The 11,459-nt window shown below is 46.6% G+C and overlaps 1 pseudogene; it reads right to left on the reverse strand.

Annotated features, from left to right (window-relative positions):
- Nucleotides 1-5,631: 5,631 nt before the first annotated feature.
- On the reverse strand, nt 5,632-10,068 carry LOC129507325 (60S ribosomal protein L7a-like; annotated as a pseudogene).
- Between the last annotated feature and the right edge of the window lie 1,391 nt (nt 10,069-11,459).

Below are 11,459 nucleotides of genomic sequence, written 5' to 3' on the forward strand. Positions count from 1 at the left end.
GATAAATTAAAAACAACACTGTAAACCCACAAAGAAAAAGAGAACAAAAGAGTTAGCAGATGAGCAATATCAATAAAATTTTAGAAAAGTGAAAGCAGATCGAAAAATGATAACTGACTTCACAGAACAAAGAAATTGAAACCTCCTTCTTACAAATAAGGAGGCCAATTTGCTTGGCTGAGCTCAGGATTTGGAGGACCAAGTATCTCTAAACACTGCTGTATAGGGTGAAGCTAACCCCAGGATTGGCTGAAAGTTTAGCTAATGAATAGTTAGACCCAGATTCCCTTCTGTAGCCCAGTCAGCCAACTAGCCCTCTTGTATTAGTTATCTACTGCTACCTAATAAATTACCTCATGATTTAGTGGCCTCAAGCAAAACAAAACAAAACAAAAAAACCTACTTTTCCCTCACAGTTTCTGTAAGTCAAGAACTCTGGAATGGCTTAGCTGGTGGCTCTGGTTCAGAGTCTCTGTGAGGTTGCAGTCAATATGCTGGTTGGAACTGTGTTACTGTGTGTAATATCGAAAGACTTGACTGGTATTGAAGAACCCACTTCCTGGATGGCACACTCCCATGCCTGGCAAGTTAGTGTTTGTTGGCAAGAGGCCTCAATCCTTCACCACATGGACTCCTCCACACTGCTTCTTCAATAACCTCACAACGTGGCTGCTGGCTTCACCCAGAGCAAGTAGTCCTAGACAGCAAGGTGAGAGCTGCAATGTCTTTTATTACCTAGCCTTGGAAGTCACACTCCATCATTTCTGCAATATTACCTTGGTGACACGGGTTGCTCTAGTCAATACAGGAAGGAACTACATAGGAGTTGCAAAGAGCAGGGAGTGAGAATCACTGGGTGCCACCTTGAAGGCTGGCCTCCAAACCTCCTTCACCTCTTAAAGTGTCTCACTTTCTAATATAAACAGAGACAAAGATCACCAGGAAAGCTTCTTACATGAAAAAGAGACCAAAGCAAAGAGAAATGAAAGAATTCAGAGGAAAAAAAAAGGGGGGGGGGCAGGAAACAGAAGGAAACTTAAAAAAAAAAAAAGAGGAACTAAGTCTTTAGAGACAAAAAGTAAAGATATCACAACCATGAAAGAAGACCCTGATGCAAAAATAGTTGTAATAAAAATAGCAACAAATATGACACTATCCCCTTGCTTCCCCACCCCAACATCTATGGAGTCTATACAATGTGACAGGCCCTCTTCTAAACAGGACGGTACATTAGCTCACTTAATCCCCAAAACAACTTTCCCAGGAGGTAGGTTTTTTTTTTTTTTTAAGATTCTTAAAATTTATTTATTCATGAGAGACAGAGAGAGAGAAAGAGAGAGAGAGAGAGAGAGGGGGGCACAAACACAGGCAGAAGGAGAAGCAGGCTCCATGCAGGGAGCCTGACATGGGACTCAATCCTGAGTCTTTGTGCCCTGGGCTGAAGGCTGTGCTAAACCACTGAGCCACCCGGGCTGCCCAGGAGGTAGGTTCTATTACTCTGTTTTATAAAGGCATTGAATAATTTCTCCACGACAGAGCTGGTAGGGAAAAAAGTACAGGGTCGAACCCAGAGCCAGAGCTCTTAAAAAAGATGGCTTCAAACTCTGTAATCAGTTCCCTTTCTAGAGAAGGAAAGAATAGCAGTTTCAGAAGCAGATTTAACTGTGAGAAACTCAGCTGGGTCCATGTGGCAGGCAGGGTAGAGCTGGAAGTATGGGATGAGCCTGTGTATAGTACCTGCTGTAGTAGAGAGGGGGTTACAGGGTTCAGAGGCAGAGACAACTTATATGGAGCAGAGTGCAGGGCCTGTTCACTGCACCATGCATCCATGCCACAGAGGAGCCCATTATGGAAAGTCTGGAGCAGAAGTAGGAGTTTAGGGGTTAGGGGCTGGAAACTAGAAATCATGGCTGTTCTTTTTTTTTAAAAAAAAAAATATTTTATTTATTCATGGGAAAAACAGAGAGAGAGGCAGAATCATGGGCAGAGGGAGAAACAGGCTTCCTGTGGGAATCTCAATGTGGAACTCAATCCCAGAACCCTGGGATCGTGACCTGAGCCAAAGGTAGACACTCAACCACTAAGCCACCCAGGTATCCCAAAATCATGGCTGTTCTTGACCATAGTGACAGCTACCACTACAGCGATCAATCACATCACCCCAACCTTCACCACAGGACTGTCTCATAGATAAGGAAACAACAGTTCAGGACTATTCCAAGGTCTCCTAGCTAGTAGGTGGCAAAGTGAGGTCAAACCCTAGGCTCACCTGGCTTTTGACTGTGCCTTTCCTCAGTATGAGAGATAGTGTGATTCAATTTTTCACCCCTTCTTGTGTCTACACTCTTTACAGGTCCACATCTTGGTGTTGCATTTGACAATGGCTGCTTCGGCTGATGGAACGTTAGTTTGTAATTGCCTACGTGGGGGTGCCTGGGTGGCTCAGTGGTTGAGCATCTGCCTTTGGCTCAGGTTATGATCCCAGGGTCCTGGGATCGAATCCAGCATCAGGCTCCCTCTAGGGAGTCTGTTTCTCCCTCTGCCTGTGTCTCTGCCTCTCTCTCTGTGTCTCTCATGGATAAATAAATAAATAAAATCTTTAAAAAAATTGCCTCTGCATTGCATCTTGTCCTCCTGCCCCTCTGCCGTGGCAACAATGAGGACAAGCCTAAACAGGCCCATGGGTCTCAAGAAGAGGATGAGAGACTCATGGAGCAGAGATTACCCCAGCTCAGCCAGCCTACATCAGCAGTCCCCTGGCTGACCCACAAATCCAGATGAATAAATGATTATTTTAAGCCACTGAATTTTGATGTGTTGGTTAAGCATTTTTGCAGCATTAATTAACTAATAAACCAAGGGTCAGCCATCAGGATAAATAAACAGATGACTGACAGGAGTAAGGACAAGGCTCAGGGTCTGCCTGACTAGGGTTGCCTGCTTTAGCAAATGCTAAATGCAGGATCTAGAGAAATTCAAACTTCAGATAGACATGAAGTAATTTCTTAGTATAGGTATGTCTCATGCAATATGCAGGAAATCCTTACACTAAAAATATTATTCATTGTTTACTGAAATTACACATTTAGCTGGGCATCTTATATTTTATCTGGCAACCCTATTAGGGCAGATTGCCAAGAGTCACACTGTATAGAAAACACCTGTGTGTAAATGTGGGCTTGACCTAGAAAACAAGAGGTGAAAATGTGAAGTCTCCTCCTCTACTCTCCATCAGGCAATAAGTACATGCACAGGGCAGGCTTTAAGTCTCTGATGTAGCCACTCCTAGAGGGATGGAGTCAGAAGAAAAGCTGTCTGAAATGTTAGGGGTAGGCTTGCCAGTGGCTGGGGAAAGTCTCTTTCTTCTTTATTATTTAACTACTCTTAAACTGGGGTTCATAGGGAGGTCTGGTTCCAGTAGCCTATGGAACCACAGCAAGCGTCCCTCCCAACCTGAAACCTGCATCCCTTTTGTGGGATTCAGGAAACGTTTCCCAGGTTACTGCCCCATCTGTCCTCAAGGTGCCTGTTGGGGTGGGGGTGGGGGGAGTGAGCAGAAGGGCTGCGGCCAGGAAGGTACGGTCCAAGGACTGTAAAGACCTCAGGCCCATAGGGAACAACCAGTGAAGGAGGGGTGGTGGTGGATGAAATCAGAAAGTAGAAATCCAACACTGACGAGGTCAGAGGGCAGAAAAGCCGCAACGTGGGGGACTTGGTCCACCCTCCATCTCCATCTCCGTCTTCAGCACATTGGGAACAGTTGCTGTTTTTGGCTTTGCACAGCCTAATTGGCTATTTTTTTGTGAATAATTGCCAGCTCAATCCAAGAAGAAATTCCATGCTGTCAGCCAGCAGCACAGACTGTTGCAGGAAAAATGACACAACTCCATCCTCTGGGCAAACTTGCAAATTATTGCAAATTTCCCCATCTCGTCTCTACTCACAGCTGGCTGGAAAAGGGTGTCAGTTTTTCCATGGAGCTAGGAGACATTCTCCATTTGATTTCTCATGATCAAGCAAACCTTTAAGGCTCTTTACTTTGATTCCTGACATTGAAATTGGGCCAGTGCCGCCCCTGCTCCTGAGTCCTGGTGTCAGAATCAGGCACCAGGCTCACCCACGTGTGATCTTGGTCAAAGATTTCTGAAAGGGATGCTGGCCAGCTAAAATTTTGCATCCTCTGGTGAATGACATCATGAAAACCAACTGTGCATAATGTGGTCATTGGTCCGGAATAGTCTTGACATAAACCATAGCCCACTCACCTGAGGACCAAGGTTGACCTAACCATGGATAACCCTGCCCCTGAGCACCGACAGCACCACCACTCGGCTTTCTGTAGACCCAGCCTCCCACTCACATATTGCTTGTAGATTTCATACTCTCTCTCTGCTTGGATTCAATTTAATTAATAATTATTAAGCCCTTCTGGTGCTCGTCACACCATACTAGGCTCCAGAGGAATGTAATAATCAACCATGCATGAGGTCTAGCCTCAGCAAGTTTGCTGTTTAGAAGGAAAGGAAGTCTACGAATTGCTGTAATGCAGGAAGAGACCAAGAAGGACCTGCGTGGTGGTAGCGGCCACCAGGGCAGGGCATGTGGTGGTCTCTATCACCCAGGGCACAGCCCAAAGCACATTCCCTCCTTTCTTATTTGGAAAGCCAGATTTTTTTTTTAAAGATCTTATTTATTTAATCATGAGAGACACATGAATGAATGAATGAATGAATGAATGAATGAATGAATAAGAGAGGCAGAGACATAGGTAGAGGGAGAAACAGGTTCTCTGTGGGGAGCCAAATGTGGGACTCAGTCCCAGGACCCGGGGATCACACCCTGAGCCGAAGGCAGATGTTCAACCATGAGCTACCTAGGGCTCCCGGAAAACCAGATCTAACCTAGTTTACCCCAATAGCTTAAAGAATGAATCCTATCACTGTTACGTTGCAATCACAATTCCTCAGGCTGTTTCTTTAGAAGATCTCAAGTAGTTTAGTCCTGAGCTCCACCTATCTCTGCCAGTAAAGTAAATTCTCCCTGTTGCAAAAACTTTTGGAGCAGCAGGAAACCAACCTGTCAACTGAAATCGATTTATTCACTCAACTGGAATGACCTGACCCACTTAACACATCCCCTGAGAGGGAGCAGTTTACTTCATTCAACCCATAGGATGAGGCTGATTATCGCATAATAACGTAACATCTTCATGAGGAAGTCAGGGTAGAAATGACCATTGCCACTTAATAAGCGAAGGAAATGAAGTACAGTTTTCACAGTTACGCAAGAGAGATACGCCCTTCTAGCCTCCTAATGCGTTCAGCAGATCATCCTAACAGGGGAGCAGCCTAGCAGTGTCCTTAGGTACCGGGTGAGGTCCAGGCTTCCTTTGACCCCTAGCTGCACAGTTCTCCTACCCAGAGAGGCAAATGCCAGGGCTATCGTGATAAGGGAAGGGAAATCCAATTTTACAGTTTTCCCCCCTTCCATCCCTAAATGTCCGGCAGCCTCCGTTTTCTTCCCTTTGTGACTGTTCCTTCCCAAACTCTCTTGCTCTTTAGAATGATTCTTTGGAGCCTCTTCCCAAATCCACAGCTTGCAGGCCGAGGGAGAGCTCAGGGGCCCGACCAGCTAAGTCTCATTCTGTGACAAGCCCCCTCGGGGGGATTTGGTCCTTGAGGAAGTGACACGTGCGGCCGCGTCAGCTTCCAAAACTTCCACCTGGCCTTGATCACCCGGGGTCTCCAGACACTTGTGTGTGTTGATCTTGGGATGCAAAACAGCTGCTGGCCTTTGAGGCGTCTCGGTAGCTATGGAGACAGGAACATAAACATCCACGAGGGTTCCGGAAGCGGGCGCCTGTCCGAGGGGTGAAAGCGTTGGCGGCTGATTTGGCTCCGTGGGGACGCGCCGCAAATGATGAGAGCCGGGCTCCAGGCCTCCGCTGCAGCCCGGAGGGGGCCCTGCCTCTGCCTCCTCTTGAGGCGGGCGCCTCGTTATTCTTCCGTTCACTCTGCAAATGTGTCCCGAGGGGCTGCTACGTGCCAGGCACAGTGTAGGTGCCAGAGACGGAGATGGAAGACAGAGTCCCTGCCCTCACAGAGCTTCCGGGGTGCGGGGCTCTCAGAGCTAACACCGAGAAAGGCCTGGGCAAGTTGCGACAAGTTGGTCATCTACGGGGTGTGTGTGTGTGTGTGTGTGTGTGTGTGACACATTCAGCTCAAATAGTGATCAATGCCACAGAGGAAGTAACTGCATGATGTGATAGGGAGTGAGCAGGGGCTGGGGGGCAGGAGGAGGCTCCCGCCATCAGCAGGGTGAAGGGGGCCTCTCTGACCGAGGCCCCAGGAGCCAGGGACCTGTGTTGAGGGAACAGGGACAGAGTTGCCAAGTCTGAGGAAAAGGTGGCAGGCCCGTGAAGCTGGAGCAGGGGATGGGCAGCCCCGGTGGCCCAGCGGTTTAGCGCCGCCTTCAGCCCAGGGTGTGATCCTGGAGACCCAGGATCGAGTCCCACGTCGGGCTCCCTGCGTGGAGCGCCTGTGTCTCTGCCTCTCTCTCTCTCTGTGTGTCTCTCATGAATAAATAAAATCTTAAAAAAAAAAAAAAAGCTGGAGCAGGGGAGAAGACGAGGTCAGGAGGCCCGCGGGCGCCAGGCGGGCAGGTGCTGCAGGCCGCGGGAAGGCCCTGGGGATTCTCTAACACTGATGCAGCGACCTAGCACTTCTGTGGCCCAGATGCTCTCAGGGGTTTTACATACTTCAACTCATTTTATCCTCACCACAAAGGTACGTTCCTATCATTATCCTCCTCTGGTCACAGTGAAGAACCCGAGGCCCAGGGAGGCGTGAGAACACTCCTGCATTCACAGTGCCCCGGGCGCCAGAAAGTGGGGCTTCAGGCCCAGGTGGTCCCCCTCTCCTATTTCCCCGCAATGCCTCAGGTTGGAAGCAGCGGGCCATCGTGATGGGATTTACATTTGGGCCAAACCCCGTCTGTGGCCTCCCTGTGTGCCTGACCCGCTCCACACCACGAGATCCCAAAGCTTGGCGGACTGCGCTCAAGTCCCAGATTAGCAGTGGGCTGTGCCACTGTAATATTTCCATAATGGGCTTCAAATGGAAGAAACCAGGGAGGTGAAAATATTATGGCATATTGCCTTTTTAACTTCCACTTTGCTTCTTTATAACTACCCTCGATATGTTATTCTCGCCCCTTGTTGAACGTAGAAAACAACATAACCATCCAATTGCAAAGACTGTAATATCAGCAGCCAAATTACTTTATTGGTTGTGGTTAACAATGGGTTTTCTCTCCTCCACCGTTTCTGATAAAATGTTTGCACAGCATTATATGGGGAAATATAGTGCTACAGCAATAAAAAGTGAACAAGGATAATTTGTGTGTTGGCATTTCCACAATAGAATGTCAAATATTTCATACCCTGGTGATACTGAGCCTTTCTACGCTTACTGCTACTTTCTTTGAAAAGAATGCTTTATGTTCTTGTTCTTTTTATTATTAATCTTAAGCTACACATATACATTATATACCCTCTTTTTGTACGATGTTTCTCAAATACTATTTTAAAGTCTGTAATAAAAATAAATATGTCTTGAGCATTGAAAATGAGACTGCGTCGGGTGAACTAACAGGCAGTTGCTACTGACAGAGAACATTCTTTCTAAAGACCACCCTTGTCCTCATTTCGTGCAATGCCTGCATCCTTTTCAGAATTCCTTGCAGTGATCACTTTTACAAAGGGAGTTTGTTGCTTTTACGGAGCATGGTGATTAATCAACGTGGACTCATTTCTCTCATTATTTCTACAGAAACTTTTTAGCTGGTAGGGGAGGATAATCAGATCCCAAATTTAACTAGGAATCATCACATTTTAAGAGTGCTTACAAATCGCATATTGTAAGATGAATTGAAAAGTAATCTGTATGCATCATTTGAATTTTAGGGCTTTTTTATTCTTAAGAAATAGCTTTTAAGTGAAACCACCATAGGTATTTTCAATAGGAAAGTATCAAAGGGAAAAAAAGGGGCAGGGGAGACCTATAGCTAACTCTGGTTTTGCATTTCAAAAAGAATGCTCAGGGACCCCTGGGTGGCTCAGAATCGTTGAGAGGCTGCCTTTGGCTCAGGGTGTGATCCTGGTCCCGGGATTGAGTCCCACATCAGGCTCCCTGAGAGGAGCCTGCTTCTCCCTCTATGTCTATGCCTCTCTGTGTCTCTCATGAATAAATAAAATCTTTTTAAATTTTTTAAAAAAAGAATGCTCAAAAGCAGAAGCGTCCCATTCACAAGTCTCCCTGTGGTGGATAGGCACTTGCTAAAGACCTTGCATGGGGCACCTGGTTTGCCGTCTAAGTACAAATCTGCAGAAGATGTGATGGAGGTTAATCAAGTCTCAGGAGAGTGAGAAGCTAGAACCCCAGCCAAATGGTCTTCAGAATTGCCAGCAAGATCAGGTAGTTACAGACCTGAATACACACGTCATACCTGATGTTGAATATTTTGTTTTCACGGCAAAGACAGAGATCACCTTTAACACCCAGTGTGAGCAGTGGGTGAAGATGTCATAAACACCTGTCATCTGACACTTGGACACTTGGTACCCAGGTCATGGGAATGGAGACAGTGGGTGTGACTGGTTGAAACGTGGGTCTCCCAAAGATTTGTCCACACACAAATCCTCATACCTGTGAATATTACTTTATACAGCAAAAGAGGGGATTAAATTAAGGATCTTCAGAAGAGGAATCTATCCTGGATTATCTAGGCAGACTCTAAATGCAAGCATGTGTGTCCTTCTAATGAGGGAGGAGTTTTGACACAGAGATGAAGTGATATGAAAATGAGGCAGAGACCAGAGTTAATGTGGCCACGAGCCAAGAAATGCTTGCCACCACCAGGTGAGGTAAGGAATTGCCACGAAGTCTCTGTAGGAAATGTGACCCTGCTGACATCTTCATTTCAGCCTCTAAAACTGTGAGAAAATATCTGTTGTTTTAAGATACTAAGTTTGAGGCAATTTGTTTTAGAAGCCATAGAAAACAAGCTCAATGAGTAACAGCCAGGGGGGGAGAGAAGGATTTTTTTTTTTAAAGAGAACTTTAAAAAAAGATTTATTAACTTATTTGAGACACAGGGAGAGAGAATCTCAAGTCGACTCCTGGTAAGCATGAAGCCTGACATGGGGCTCTATCCTAGAACCCTGAGGGCAAGATCTGAGCTGAGATCAAGAGTCAGATGCTTTACCAACTGTCCGACACAGGTGCCCCTATCACTTTGACGTACAGAAAATTCAACAGTGCACATTTACCCCAGTTTGATGGCCAAGTCTTTAGCTGTTGTTTTTCCAGCTTGGCAATGTGAGCCACTGGCTCTGGACCCAGGATGTTGCATCCCCAGTTACAGCAAATCCATCACATCTGTCATTGTCATTGGTCCTGACAGCTTCCACCAGTTTAGCCAGAGCTCCTTTGTCTTCTGAGTTAACTTGTGTGAAGGCAACAGTGGTGCAGGTCTTCCTGTGGACCAGATGCTGCAGCCTGGCCTTCCCCCTGACAATACAATAGGGAATCCCCATCATGTGCAATCACTACCAGGTGAGCCTTCTTGTTTTCCACTGTGGTGGTGACAGTATTAACCTCAGCTCAAAGGATAGGTGGCCTCTTAGTGGGGACATCCCCTTTGCTGGCAGCTTTCTTCTCAGCCTGGAACAACAATCTCTGCTTCTTCTCTTGCTGTGTCTCCCCTCTGTGCTTGTGGCCAGCTTAAGTAGTTGAGTAGCCCTTTGGTGGTCCAAGGCCTGTATAAACTAGTTAATCGTGGGAGGCACTTTTAGATTTTATAGAGAATAGCCCTTTGCCACTGCAGCCAGATGTAGTGGGGCCATGTGGCAAAGTGGGTGAGGTCCCTTTTGGATTAGATATCCTGTCTGATGCCAAAATTCTTGGGCCTTTTGTCAAACGGGGCTGATACCTTCTTGGCCTCTTGCTCCGTTAAAACAGCAGGGGCTAGGGCCACCTTCTTCCCCTTAGCCTTCTTTCCTTTTGGCATCTTGGATGGCTGGAGGAGAGGGAAGGACATTATTTTTTAGCTGCATACACAAGGAGGCTAGAACCTTCTGGTAAGTCACTGTGCAAGGAGTCTGGGAGCTGGCAAAGAGCAACAACATCCTGTGGCAGGCAGCATTCTAAGATGGCCATGATCTCCACTCCCTGGTGGCTGTGACTTCACATGGCATAGAGATTTTGCAGCTGTAGTTAAGATTCCTAATCAGTTGGCTTTAGAACAGATTATCCCTGTGGCTCCAGCCTAGTCACATGAGCCCTATGAATGCAGAGAGTCCTCTCCAACTGGTAACAGAAAAGAACATCAAAAAAAGAGAACAGAACATCTTTGAGATGCACTCCAGCTGGCCTGGAGGAAAGTAAACGTCCGTGACATGAGCCCTTGCCAGAGAGGGCAGGGTCTAGCAGCTGAGAGTGGGCCCCGTGTGACAGCAAGGGAAAATGGAGACCTTGCTCCTATAGATATAAGGAAACAGATTCTACCAACAGTTAGTGAGGCCCGGATGAGAACCACAGCCTCAGTCAATACATTGATTTGACCTCGTGATGCTCTGAGCAAGAAAGAACCCAGCTACCCTGTGCCTGACTCCTGACCTATAGGCCTGTAAGCTAATAAGTGGGTAATGTTTTAAGCTGCTGGGTGTGTGGTAATTTGTTACATAGCAAAGGAACCAATACACACACCCCCATTACAGAACAACCTGGATGGGACAGGGTTCTCTCCAGTGTCCTGCCCCTGCCATTCTCCACCTTCCTCCATCACCAGTGCGCACATACCGCTATGTGCCTGGACTGTAAAGGATCTACCAAAGCCCAGGACACACTTTCTATGATCTGATCTATCCAAATTAATCCTGAAGGAATCAAGTTCTTAGCCTAGCAGATCCCGTAGACAGGTGCTAAAATCATGTGACACAGAGAACAAACTCCCAATTCCCAAACGGAATTCCATTTGTGACGCGCGTGTGCTCACACACACACACACACACACACACACACACACACAAGCTAAATGTTACTATATGTTTTGCCAGTTTTCAAGGGGAAGAAATTACAGATATTTGCCACTCTAACCAAGAAGAAAACTGCATTGGACTCAATAAATCTCATCTCTCTCCACTTGCTCCAGCCCCCTGATTTCTTTTAAGTCTCTGGAATGTGCTAAGCTCCTCTCTGCTCTAGGGCATTTTCATCTTCACAAGCTTTCCTTCTGCCTAAAATAGTCCTTCCTCTGCTCTTCAAATGGCTGAGTACATCCTTAAGGTTTCAACTTACATACAATTCCCCAAAAGCTCCTTTCTCTGACTCCCCATTCTAAAGTGGGTCTCCACTCTCGGTGTCCCCCCAGACCAGAAGCTCTTGCCTTCCTTGGCATTT

This window comes from Nyctereutes procyonoides, unplaced genomic scaffold (assembly GCF_905146905.1).
Source record: "Nyctereutes procyonoides isolate TBG_1078 unplaced genomic scaffold, NYPRO_anot_genome, whole genome shotgun sequence".
In the NCBI taxonomy this organism is placed as follows: Eukaryota; Metazoa; Chordata; class Mammalia; order Carnivora; family Canidae; genus Nyctereutes; species Nyctereutes procyonoides.